Genomic DNA, 14471 nt, shown 5'->3' with positions numbered 1-14471 from the left:
ACTCAAGCGACTCTCTAACATGTTGTAGTCGCCAGTTTGATGTTACTATGAGTTTCCTGGGATCTATGAATGGATGGACTATGATGTTAAATTCAAACTCTGGAGAATTCTCTTCAGAATCCAAAGGGACCCAACTACCAAGCTTGCTTTTCCATCTCCTATAGTCATAGCCCAAAACTAAGGATTGGCGACACAGTTGGTATGAGATGGACAAAGAATTTGGGCTTACTCTACAACTGATATTGTCCCCCATATGAAAAGTTTCCTTAGTACTCCATCCTTCTCCAAGTACAGTGTCCAGATCAGTCAGAGATAGTCTTCTATTAAGCCACATCGTTCTTGTCCTCTCCAATTCCATTGTTTTGAAACATGCCACAAAGACATGTATAGGCAAGAACCATTGAAGTTTAATCCTTCTTGAAATCCTTCCAGGAGACATTGCTTTAAGAATATCATCTTTGATTTTGGATTTGAAGCTTGTTATGGTATTTGGATCAGGAACTTCCCATTCTAGTGACATTATTGTGGGAATAGGTATGTCATACAATTCTCCATGAACACCTTCTCTTGATGGAACCCTGTATTCTGCAAAATACACAAATAAATCCACTGATTTGTAAAATGAAGGTGGTTTGTCTGCGTACATGACATCTGCAATCCCCTTGTGAATTGCCTTGAATGTGCCACTTAAGCTCTCAACAGGCTGCCACTCCACAGCTGTTGACGGAAAGATAACTGAAATGAAACAAACAACAAATATATCAGAAAGAGAAATATTGTGTTGTATCAAATAGATAAAGGTTTGTTGAATTACAGTAAGAATGGAGAATTGGATGTTCATCCAAGTTCAACACCATGTCTTTGGCCATGTAGACATGTTGAACTTTTGCAAGCCAGCCATTGTCGGTCACTTTGAATGCAAGAACACGACCTTTCCAATGGGATTTCACTTCATTTCGCTTGGTTCTTTTCACCCTGTGGGCACCTTTGCAAGAGGGAAGCATTGTTACCCAATCATTCACACGAAAAGACATGGGTTTCCAAACACCATCTTCTCTCGTGTTATGAAAATCACAAGAAGTTATATTATGAGAAGGACGACGTGAGGACGCCATAGAAGCTCACAAATAAGAGAAAAATAGTAAATCTGTTGAATAGTGAATCTTTTGAATAGTGAATCTTTTGAAAGTGCAAAGAAGAAAGAATAAACCATATGCCAAAATGAAATGAAGGCGGAAAGTAGACGTCTAAAAAATTTGGTGTTTTGTCATTAATAGCGTTGTTTTCAAGGCCTGGAAAGAGGATTTCGTATCTTAATGCTTGATTTTTTGAAATAAAAAATGGAACAAGATGTCACTATTTTGGACCCAAACTTTAATGTTAGCCATCGTAAACGTCTAAATTTAGCCGTTTTAGCCGTTCGCCACTGAAATAGAACCGTTAAGAAGACATTTGGAGGAGACAAGAATGCCATACTTTTGTATACGTGTCAATTCACAATTGGACAATTTCTTAATCCTTAGATTAACAAACAGCCCTTTTCTAGCCGTTTTTGGCCCTAATGAATTACCTACGTAGCTGGTGCTTGACTTATCCTGGATTGAGGATTACAATGGGGTCACAACGTACGCCAAATATCATCCTAAATGGTACTAATATTGTTACGATGTTGCACTAATGATGATGAGCCAGTTTGTCACCATGCAGTATAGTGCAGAGTGCATGTGACAGCGACCATATTGGCTACAAGGATGCGGTCAGCAGGATCTGATTGTGCTCCTAGATTTCGAGAAAGCCTATGATAGAGTAGATTGGGGCATTTTGGAGGGAACAATGTGCAGGATAGCTCCTTGAAGGAGTGGGATTGAGATGTATTGGGTCTCTACTCGGCTTCTCATAGCCAAGTTCTTATTTAGGGTGCTAGAGGTGACAAATTTCCGCTTTCATGCTCAGTCCAGCAGGGGTGCTCTCTAGCACCTTATCTCTTCCTGTTCATTCACTAAGGCCATGATCAGTTTTCTCTCTGCCCAAGAGACCGGACTCCAAGGATTGCGTCTCTCCATCCGAGTGCAGGATTTCGAGTTCACCACGTTGATAACATAGTGGCATACCTATCGGGGGACGAGGGGAACCTGCAAAGATTCGTCAAGGTGATTGAGATTTTTTATCATGCATCCGAAGCAAAGATCAACTCGCGCACAAGTTATGTGGATTTTGCCTACCCCGACTTTGGTACATCCAATTGATTGAGGCTTTTCACTGGGTCTAGAGGGTATCTCGAGTACATTATCTTGGATGATGCTAAGTTGGCAGAGACATCTCCCTGGGAAAAAGGAATCAACCCATATGCACCCAATTTGTGCACAACTTACGCACACCACGATACAACCATTTTGAGACTCTTGTCTCGGGCTGGGCACCCCACGTGACGAGCTAATTGCTCTCAAATTCCATCAAGACTACCCATATGCATCTCAACTCTCTATTGAGCTGTTAGCGGCTTGAGTAGGAGAACCCTCATGCTATGGGTGATTACAGAAAAATTACTTGTTTTGAGCTCCAACGTGCTCGGGTATAGTTACCCTCATACCATGGGTGAAGACCCTTTACAAACCATTTTGGCCACAACCGGGCAGGGGACCCTTGTGTTTGGTTACATAAAAACACAACATAATTTAAGTTATGTGAACGAGGCATATCGTTGGTGGTGTGAATGCACCCTTATGTTTGATAAAGGGTTAAATGCACACTTCTAAAGAAAAAAGGAAAAAAAAATGGTTCAATCATCTCTGAACTGGCAGTGCACCCTGCTACATGCGGGATGCTCCAAAATTGCGCATTGAAGGCACGAGACACAGCCATGTTGCTTTTTGGGACCCGTTCTGGATTATGTCCTTTCGACGGCGGTCTTCTAAGCTCGTTCCTTTGCTTTGGCATTTTGCAATCTGCCTCGACTGCAGCTCTCAATCCTTCTTTAGTTGTCTTCTCTCCTTGACAGCTTGTTTATAGAAGCTTCTCTTCTATAGTGCCTTGCACTATTCTGTAGCTTGTGCCATCAACGATATTGTACTGTGCTCCTATTATCAGCACAACTGAACGTCCTCTCTTCTTCTCAAATTACAACTTCTTCCCATCTACTACACTTCTCTATCACGCTTCAGCCTCGCGCTTCTCTCCACCAGTGTTGTTGTAGCCTTAATGCTCTCTGTCAAACCTTGCATGATTTGATCAACGGAGCCTTCATGGTTATCTTAAAGTATACAAGTCTTTCACAAGCATCTTGTGATTGCTTCTCCTCACAAAGCTTCATAGCATCTCCTGTAGCAAGCCATCAACATGGCTTTGATGAGCTCCATACCGAGCTCCCAAACTTGCATGCTTCTCTCTTGCATACATTAGCTTCCAAGGGTGCTTCTTCACAAGTTTCTCTCAAGAAACCAAGGTGCAAAATCTAGAAAAAATGAATGCTCTAGTAGCATCCACAACCAACTCATCTCCTATGAACAAATTGGTGAGCACAATCATTCCATTACGCTCTACTTGGGCTCCAACCAACCCACAATTTCTTGTCTTTACACGAACAAGCATGCACCTCACATCCTTGCCAAATTGCAAGGTACCAAAAACTCACAAAAACAACCTTCATTGCTTAATTTTCTTGTTGGTAGCTGCTTTGGTGATGATGACTCCATTTGCACCCTCCTTGATGCAAAAACCACCACTTCAACTTCAATGGCAGCTTCAAATTCTTTAAATGGTTGAAAATCTTCAACTCTAATCTCCATGAGCAGCTTCATACTCTCTCAATGCAAGATAATGATAATGAGTGTGCTTAAATTTTCTCATAAGAAAATGCTGAAAATTTAAGAAAATGTTTAAAATATAACATATGAATATGCTTAAATTTTCTTATACAAGAAAATGCTAAAAATGTAACATATGCTTAATCAAATGAACTCTCATAAAAACTACTATAAATAGAGATTCACCATAATCAAGAGCCCATCCTAGCTCTGATACCATGTTAAGAAACCTGATATGGTAGTGATTATGTTGTTGTGCAATATCAATTAAGCATAAACCTAATATGGTATTGATCATGGTGTTGTGAAACATAGATTAAGCATAAACTATGGTGGGTTGAATCACACCAAGAAAGCCGTAACGGTTGTTAGAGAGAGAAAGAGAGAGAGAGAGAGAGAGGGTAGCACACTCAACACAAGCTCTATTACATATATTATCATCATACAAAGAAAGGCTTCTAATATAGATAGCCATTGACCCAATCCCCTTTACACATCTACATGACATGTGGCAATATCTATCCCACATCTTCTTCTCTGGCTCTCATGAATCACATCCTACATAATATCTCACCCATAAGGTTTGTTTTTACATCCTAATATCTCATCTCACCCATAAGGTGTGTTTCCACAAAAATATAAACCGACTTTACATATTTTAACAGTGTGGTCGAGCTTGGAGCATGTGACCACTAGGAAGACGGACCATAGGATTCCATATCAAAGGCTGTCGAAGTCACTCCTTGGAGGGTATTGGATCATCTTAGGCTAGCCAGCCTAAGATGATCCAAGCACCTTAGGCTAGCCAGCCTAAGATGATCCAAGCATGGAAGAGATTGGCTACAAATCTGTCCTCAAATTCTAGGCTAAAGTGATGTGCCTGCATCTTTGTGAAGATCAAGGATTTACGAAAACATTAACATGTTAGTAACGTTTATTAATAGCATTAAAAAATTATGTAATTACATAAATATTAAAAATAGGCTAGTAAAACCACTTTTTCATATTTCTTGAAATTTTCTACCCATGAGGAATCCAATGGAAACCCACTATTATGCCTTATAGACTCTTATGGTAGTGCATGACATTGATATTGTGGTGTCAGAATGTGCATAATAGGGAAGGCGTAAATATAGCCTGCTAGGTTGTGATCACGTTAACATGATATTGACATTTATCAATAACTTTAAAATTTCAAGTAATTATGTAAATATCAAATCCCTAATGAAGATCCATCTCATGCTTTGAGGCTAAGGATCCCTGAGGATTACATAAGTAATTACGTAAATATCAAATCCCTAATATCAAATCCCTAGTGAAGATCCATCTCATGCTTTGAGGCCAAGGATCCCTGAGGATTAGAGTGCCAGCAGAATCCTAGCCAAGAGGAAGTCCTTCACCAAGGCTCACCACCACTCGGAAGAGAACTCGAACAATCAACTTGCCCAATAGGTCATGGCTTTGAATGGAGGGGTCGATGATGCCCAGGCCCCCTTTGCATCGGTTAAATGATCACTCTCTTGGCCACCTTGGCTCTGAATGAAGGGGTCAATGATGCCCACGTCCCCTCCTTGTGTCAACTGAATGATCACTCTCCAAGTCACCTTGGCTCTGGCGGTCTCCTATCACACTGCTGGCCCACAAAAAGCTCCAGATAAACCGCTAAACCTGACCAATACATGCATGAGAGAGAGACCACCAGGAGGTAATATACCACATAGTGGCTAGAAGAACCTGGTTTGCCACCCCACTACCTAGCCAACTAGGGAAAGCTCGGCCGAACTCCAGTATAACAGCTTCTTCCAAATGCTCAAAAGAAGGGGGCAAGTTGCTGCTCACAGTGAAGGTAACTAAAGATGTAAATGTAAGAAGTAATGATGATGTCCCACACATTAAAAAAAACAATTACAAGTCTTCAGTGGAACTAGAGAGTCCTCTAGCAATGGATTCAATGTTAGTCCATGGTCAAGCAAGTTGAGGATAGATGCAAGGAATGTAGAGGCATTATCTCGTGGTACTACACATGTATCATGGAAAGGGAAGGAAAAGTTAGATATGTCTGATCTGTCAACATGTCACTCTTATGTGGATGGTGGCTCTAGTAGCTCCGAGCAAAGCCTTGATGAGGAGCTTAGCATTCCGCCTGTGGTTTCTCTTAGTGCATAGAGAACTAGGCTTGTTTGAGGACACCTTGTTATTGACAGGTTGAGATATAATGGATATATAACCCATCATTATGCCTCCATTATGCTTATATGGTTAACACAATACAGGAGATAGAACCCATTTGTTTTGAGTAGGCACTTGGAAACCAGAAATGAGAAGATGCCATGGATGAGGAGATGGCAACATTGGATACAAATGCGACATGTGAATTAGTGTCTTTGCCTAAAGATAAGAAGGAAATTGGATTTAAGTGGTTGTACATGGATTTGTGAGTCTAGATGTAAGGCAAGACTGGTTGCCAAGGGTTATGCGTAGACATCAACCTGATTGTGAGAATGGTAACTATAAGAGCTATTATTATTGCCATGGGTGCAATAAAGGGTTGATCTTCATTACTATGGGCACAATGAAGGGTTGGTCTTTACATCAGATTAATGTAAAGAATGTGCTTGCATGGTGATTTGTAAGAAGTAGTTTACATGTGATACAGCCACTAGGTTATGAGAGCGATACAAATCGAGATTTGTTAATGAGCTACTTTTGTAAGCAAACACACACACGAGTAGACAAGCACACAAGAGAGATGAATGGGTGAATTATTCTCTTCTCTTCTCTCTACAACCATAACATAAAGATATAAGGGAAAGCAATCTCCTACTATAACATACAAAGCTCGGTTCATAGTGGGCACCCAACTACGTAAGCTGGTATTATAACTATGCCATAACTCTAGGAATTAAGATATCCCAAGAGATCCAAGAGCTATGGAGGATGGAAGATATCCCTAATGTGTGTAGAGAGAGAGAGAGAGAGAGAGAGAGAGAGAGAGAGAGAGAGAGAAGCATGGATGCGCAGAGCATCAGAGGTCTAGGGATCAAGTCCCGAAAGAGCTTGACCACTCATGACTCACATTAGTCTTTCAGAAAATCAAACCCCTTGGAACTAAACATGGATAACTTGAAGTATTGAAGCCTTTTATAACACAAAGCAGTACAAACATTTAAAAATTGACATATTACAAAAAAAAATTGGGGGAGTATAGGACCCATGACACTCACACATAAAAACCAAAAACAAATATTTTATAGAAGAATAAAAACTTTTGAAAAAGCTGGTATGAAAAAGCTGGTAAAGTATCAATGAAGATGTTATTTTCGATGATGCCGCCAAGCAATTAACTCTTGCCTAGTCCCAAGGGCCAGGGCAAAGGACCTGGAGGCTGGAATGTAATGTGTTGAAAGAGGCTTCAATTTTGGTCAATTTTGCCCAATTGGGAAAAACCCCCAAATGCACCAGCGTCAATTTGATTTTTTAGAAATCCCCAATTTTTGGTGAAGTGCAGGGCTTCAAATTGACTGATTTTTAGCACATTTATGAATATATATATATGCTTGAATTAAATGTTATTCAGCACTTTTGATGCTTATTTTTGTGCAAATACAGGTGGCTGAAGCTTCGATGGGTGTGGAGACAACTCTGGTAAAACGTACAGAGGTGCAGATGGGTGGAGATGCGGCCTGAAGGCGGAGACGACAACTCTGGCAAAACGTACAGAGGTGCAGATGGGTGGAGCTTCGATGGGTGTGGAGACGACAACTCTGGCAAAACGTACAGAGGTGCAGATGGGTGGAGATGCGGCCTGAAGGTGGCATTGTAGATGTGGTATAGCCAGTGGCCTGTAAGCAGCGCATGTGAGGCTTGACAGGAGTATAAGCAGCAACGTGTGTGAGACTGTACAGGAGTAAGCCGAGCGCGAACAAGCAAGCAGCCAGGCAAGAAGAGGCGACTTCACAAGTGTCAGGTGGGGGAGCTGCTACAGCAAGTCGACGACAGTGAATGAAAAGCGGAGGCGACAAGTGGTGGAGCTAGGGCGGAGCGGCTCTGGAACCAAGGCTTGGATAGAAGGGCTTTGGACCTAGGCACAGCTGGTGGTTGTGCTCACAATGGCATATCAGGGTAGCACGCAGCTGCTGATAAGCATCAATAATCCAATAGCAGCAGTTGAAGGCAGATGTAGTCAAAGGCGACGATTCTGCAATAGGCAGGCAGTGCCAAGTTAATGCAGTTTAGTGGTCAGCTATATACAGGTGACGGTGGGCAGCAACGTATAAGTAGAGGCGGGTGTGTCTGGCTGGGTGACAAAAATGCATCAGAATTGACAGGCAGCATAGGGAAAATGAACCCTAACTAGGCTGAATCTAGCTCTGATGCCATGCAAATTAGTATCGTTACTGAGCCAAGGGCTATTGGAAGGATGGAAGATATCATCTCATCTTAAGGGTGATGGTCACATACCTCATCGATCCGCCTTGGTGGAGATAGAGTTGGTGCCGGCATCTCCTCGAAGGCGAGAGTGTTAGTGGGAAAATCAACGAGGATGGGAGAGAAGCGAGAGAAGATGCAATCGGCCCCAGTTTTGTTAGTTGGAGATACATTAGGAAAGGGGTTTAATAACTTACTGGCAATGGAAGAGAACACTGGATAACTAAAAGATGAGGAAGTTCCTTGTGTTTCTTCTCTTCAGAACTTGGGCGTGGGAGGCTCGGCTTGTTAGTTTTCATAAATTCTTGGAGGTCACTTATATTTTCAGTGGTTATATTAGGATATTCTATATGCTCTTTTTCAAAATTAAAAATCACATTAGTGAGAATAGCATCCAAATTCTTATGGATATTTCGTTAAAGTTTTATAATACCAAAAGGATGATATAATGTAGATTTAGAGAGGTTTGGATGCTTATGGGTACTATATACTTCAGTTTAGCCATGGCTAGTAACCCATTGGTAACTTCATGCAACCAGTTCGTAGTTGGCCGGTGTCATTGGGATATCATTTAGTAAAAACAGGTTGAGTTTATTGACACTGTCATCTAGGATGCCTAACTGTCGCAATACCTTACACCAACTACGAAGGTTTAGCACTATGGGATATAAGGAGAAAAATAAAATATCAGCAAGGTCAGTTAGAACTATATCCCCCCATAGGATTCCCATTATTATGGTTGGGTCTGCATCCCTTTGTGTATTTTGGTGAATCAAGATTAGTTCTCCTAGACTGAGGTCTTTAGTTAAGTTAATTTCATATTGAGAAGATTAGTGTAGATAAAAACAATGTTAAATTTTGAGGAGGGGCCCGAGGAGTTACTGGCAATGAACCTATCACTAAGGTGCATTCAATGAGTTGGCGTAATTCATCTGGTTGGTCAGCTTATTGAGATCTTTGTTGGAGGGCGAGTTGGCGTTCTAGATCCTGTATTCTTGAGTCTTTAGTGGTGAGCAGTGTGTGGAGATACTGGCTTCCCACATATCTCGAGCAACGACGGCCAGCTCTACATATCTTCTTGTTGCTTCCTCTGCTGCAATCCTAGAAGCTATGGATTGAACATTTTCCTCTTCAAGTAGCCTTTTCCACTCCTCTACTAAGCTTTGGCTTGTAGTCAATTACTAGTGTACATGCTCAAGCACATGCTATTGATGGCTAACTAGCATTTGATCGATCTCCTAGGACTTTGCCGTGATTACCTCATTGAGGGCTTTCAATTTCTCAACATGTGCTTTGTTCATTTTCTCTCTTTCTGTTTGAAGGCTTACCACTCTATGTTCTGCTTGAGCAACGACCTCAGTGAGTGTGTTGATTTGCCATGTATATCCATCTTCCTTTTCTTGGAATGTGGCATGTGCTTCCTCTAGTTGCTGTGTATACATTAGGAAGTGAATGGGGTCTTCTTGGGCCCTTTAATTTGCCCAAGCCTAATTAAGGTGATTAAGGAATAGCCAAATGGGGGGTTTCCATGTGGACTGAAATGTTGGGTTTGTAAGAGAGGTGTAAGAGTGGTCAAAGGGTGCACTTTTTTCCCCAAAAAGGGGGGGAGGCAATTTTACAATTTTCGGACCTCCATAACTTCTACATACAAGCTCCGATTTGAGCGGAGATTATAGATCCGTGATCTACGCATCAAGAGCTTTCCATAGATATGTTACATGATATGGTTTTGTCCGCTAGATTTTAAATTCCATTTTTTTTCCAAAATTCAAATTCGAATAAAGTAGCCGTTTTGAAGCTTCTAATTAGAAAACGTTTCTTCTTGAGAGAGAAGGTTTGACTCCTTAAACTGCCAAATAAAAGGGCCCAAGAAGCCTTCCATTGAGGTCCTAATGTTGCACTATGCCACTTCCTTTTGCAGTTGGACCTCGGCTTGTTCTAATCTTGCAGTTGGACCTTTTGCAGTTGGACCTTGGCTTGTTCTAATCTTGCCTTGATCTCCTCGTTCTCTTTGGCGGTATGGACTATGGTCTTCCTAGTGAATCAGTTATTGCCTTCCAAGGTCTATAGCCTTGCCTTATGTTCTTCGGCTGCCTTTAAGCTCTTTAGGATCACTTCTCTGTGAATGGCATATGCCGTGTTGCTATTTATTCCTTAAGTGCTTTCACTTGGTTAGTGGACTCCTGGACTTGTTTCCATAGCGCAACATTCCTATCGTGCAGCATGTGAGTGGTAATGAAGTGACTTCTCCATACCCTTTTCTCTTGGGTCCAAAGATGTCCACTTGTGGAGGCTAAGCCTTGTGTTTGGTGCAGCAGTAGCATGTTGAGGACTTCCATGGTCTCTTTGAGGAAGCGATTAGCATCAAGATTTGGCAAGAAGGATCCTTCTTCAATTGTGCCCTCAACTTCCAAGTGCCTTCGTTTACTAGGACTTGTGGTCTCATCAGGTTTCTTCCTCTTCTTAGCTTCTTGAGCTTCTTGATATTCTGGGTGTGTTGAGGTGGCCTCTTCATTCCTTTCGCCCTCATCCATTTGTGGTACTTGTTGTTTTGCCGGAGCTTATGTTGCACCAATCTTCACGGAGGTGGGTTGATATGAGATTACGAAGTCGCAGAGTGGTGAAAGGTTTGTGAATACCATTTGAGCAGGGCTAAAAGTTGGTGTTTGTTGTGTTGACTCTAGAATTTCTCTTGCTATCAAGTCGATATTCTCTTTATTTTTTGCCTCATTTTTCTCCAGAATTTGTTGAAAAGATGCAATGTCCTGTGCCACCTCTTCTTCCATACACTACATTTCGAATTCCAATTGTTGGAGGTTGCCTCGTATCTTTTTACCTTTCTTTGATTTCTTACCACCCTTTAGCTCTTGAATTAGCTCCTTTGTTTCCTTTAAGACCTCATGTCCTTGCTTGTAACTCTTTTGGAATGAGTGTAGAGGGCTCCATGGATCCTTCAGTCTGAGGTACCCTTGCCTCCTCCTGAGTGCCTTCGGGGATGGGAAGATTCACTGCATGACTAAGTACTTTGATGATATATGGAGATATGGATTACACATCTTGGATTGGTGTGACTTGAGGTAATTCTCCATCTTGCGGTGGATTTACCAAGCCCAATCCTCCTATTTTTCCTCATGGACTTTCGCTATTTGGTTGAGAGGACCCTGTTATACCTGTCCACAGGCTTTACTTGCATGAGCATTGACATTTCTTTGCAAGCTTTCTCATCTACTTCATCCCTGATATTCTCGTGTTTCTCTCCATTTGAGTTGAAGGTATGGACATGTGTCAATATGGGTGGGGGTAACTGTAGAGATTCTCATATCATTTCCTCGATTAGATGAGGACCTACTCAGTGGACCCATCCATCCATATTTGTGACTATACCCCTTTTGGTGTTTTTGTCCTCAATCATAAGTCTTCAAAAACTGCTCACATAGTGTTGGGTTGATGGTGTGAGGGAGGATCTCTGCTGCCAAGATCTTGACATCTATATCCTCTAAGATCTTCAAACACTTAGGGCTATGATACTGGAACATAATCTTCTCGTGAGCTATTTCAATGTCTTTATGGATGACTGTGCCACCTTGGACTGGTCTGTGCATATGGCCCAAGGTAGGTTAGCCTGGTGCCGCGTGGTGCTCTCTTCTTCTTTTCAGCTAGTGACCCTTGTTGAGATTCAAGCTCGATGTCAGCTTGTGCCAGCTATGCTATGTGCTGGCATGTTAGGTAGGAACATGTGTGAGACATAAATGACCGCGTCCAGCTGGTCATAGTGTGTGGACATTAGATAGGGTTAGCTGTGTGTGGACACAACACAGTGTGTTGTGTATTATGGATTATGGCTTTATGCATTGTGTGTGAAGGGAGATGGCTTCCCTCTATGGTTAGGGTTTGTAATATACATTAGGATTTGCTCCTGTGTATGTGTATCCTCTCCTTCTACCTGTTTTTCATGATGGTATATCATCCCTATAGCAGGCGGCACAGACAGCATTGCAGAAACAGAGCTTTTTTGTTAAAATCTTGCAAGTGGAGGTCAAATACAAGCTATTTGATTGGTTAACTTCAAAATTGGCTTAGCAAACTTGTGATACACACAAGTGAGAAGGTTGCTATATGATTGGTTGAAGCAATTATGCATTATGGAGCTAGAAATGAGCTGATTAAACAGGCTATCCTATTGTGATTAGTGAAACAGAGTGTGATTAATCGACTAATTACTCTCCATCTTAAACAATTGGTCTAATTCCTTTTACATAGGTTAGTGGACATCATTGCTAAGCTAATGAATGCCTAGTCTCCCAATTTGGACAAGCATTGAAGAAATTAGAGCAATTCTACTACTGGTTTTTATTGGTTTTTCTGGTTTTTCTCAAAACAGAAAAGGGGGTTTGAAAAATTTGGTATGTACGCACCTTGGTTGGTGTTGATATGCAACATTGAGCTTGTTTAGGTGTCAATGCAAGTTATCCACACTTGATTGAACCACTACATTGCAATTTGAAGCCTTGGAAAGTGCGCCAAAATAAGGTACCTTGGACTACGTATGCCAGTTTATTTTGGATACAATCAGTTTGATTTTCTACATCAAAAGTGAAGTTTGTTGAGTACTTTTTGGAGTATCTGGAACACTTATTAGAGTGTGGTTGATCTGAGGAAGGCTCATTTATAGATTTGGGCGTGTGCGAAAGGTACATTTGCATTGAGCAAATATGTCAGACAATCTAGTACAAATTGTGGGTGAAAAGTTGGATAGGAAGAACTTCCAGGCATGGAAGTACAAGATCAAAAGCTTTCTGAAGGGAAAAGGTTTTTGGAACCTTATTACAGGTGCAGAGCCAGAGCTGGAACTACCCCGACAACATACACAGCAACAGGTTGTAGCTCATAAGCAATGGTCAGAAAGAGCATACAAAGTTTTGCATTATCTGTCTATATGTATCTTGGATGCTATACTCATACATATACATGATGCTGAGAATCCCAAGGATGCATGGGATACATTGGTAAAGCTGTTTGATACAGACACTAATGCTCACAAGTCTCAGTTGAGACAACAGATTCATAATGTGAAACGAAAAGGAAGGAGCATCCATGATTATGTACAAGAGATAAAGAAGTATGCAGATGCATTGGCAACAATCAATGCCCCCATGCCTGATGATGATTTGGTAGACAGTACCTTGCGTGGTCTTGGCAAGGAGTATAAGTCTTTTGATACATCCATCTCGGTTCGGAGTACAGGTTTACCATACTTTAATGAGTTGGTTTCACTCTTGCTTGTTGAGGAAATCAAACTCAGTGACTCCTTTCATGATGTATCTACTAGCCATGATGATAATGGTAGGAAATCAGGCTTTCTATTCACAAAGGGGATCTAGAGGCAGGGGGAGATTTGCATCACGTGGCCGTGGTAATGGTCGTGGATGGTAGGACGACAGGTCACCAACCGCAACAAAATTTTCAGCCTACATATGGTGCTAGAGGTGGTCGTGGATATACACCTCAGAGAGGCAGAAGTAATCCTCGTGGTAGAGGACATTGGCAAGGCCAACAAACATCTATACAAAATGTGGAATGCCATTACTGTGGGAAATTTAGTCATATGGCACGTGATTGTTTCCGCAAACAAAATGATTTGAGAGAGGGTAGAGCACAACATGATGGACATTATGCACAACATGGTGAAAATTATGCAAGTGGTGGAAATTCTGCATCAAGCAGTAATGATGGCAGTGCAAATCACTTGTTTGCCATGAAACATGTTGTGGGATCTATGATGTCTAATGGTGAAAGTGATGACACTTGGTATATGGACTCTGGAGCATCAAACCATATGACTTGTCATGGCGAATGGTTTGAGCATATGAAGCCTATGGATGTGAAAGGCTATGTGGAGACAGGAGATGATACCCAACATGCTATCACACATGTTGGAAGTGTACCATTGGTTATGCACAATATGGTGAAACAAAGTCTATGGCAGATGTCTTGTATGTGCCTTCTATTACAAAAAGTTTGGCCTCAGTTGGTCAAATGGTGGAACAGGGTTTACAGGTTCGTTTCAACAAGCATGGTTGCTTCGTTGAGGATTTCAAAAATGGATGTAGAGTCATTGCTAAATAAGGCAAGAAAGAAGGCGGGTTATTTAAGTTGGATGCTGGGATTCCTGAGTTGAAATCAGCCATGTTCTCTAAAAGCCGAAATGTGGTACAAGACATTGACATGTGGCATAAAAGG

The sequence above is a fragment of the Cibotium barometz genome, chromosome 16 (genome assembly GCF_041138505.1).
Source record: "Cibotium barometz isolate CiBa-2024 chromosome 16, ASM4113850v1, whole genome shotgun sequence".
NCBI lineage: Eukaryota > Viridiplantae > Streptophyta > Polypodiopsida > Cyatheales > Cibotiaceae > Cibotium > Cibotium barometz.
This window is presented reverse-complemented; position numbering follows the sequence as displayed.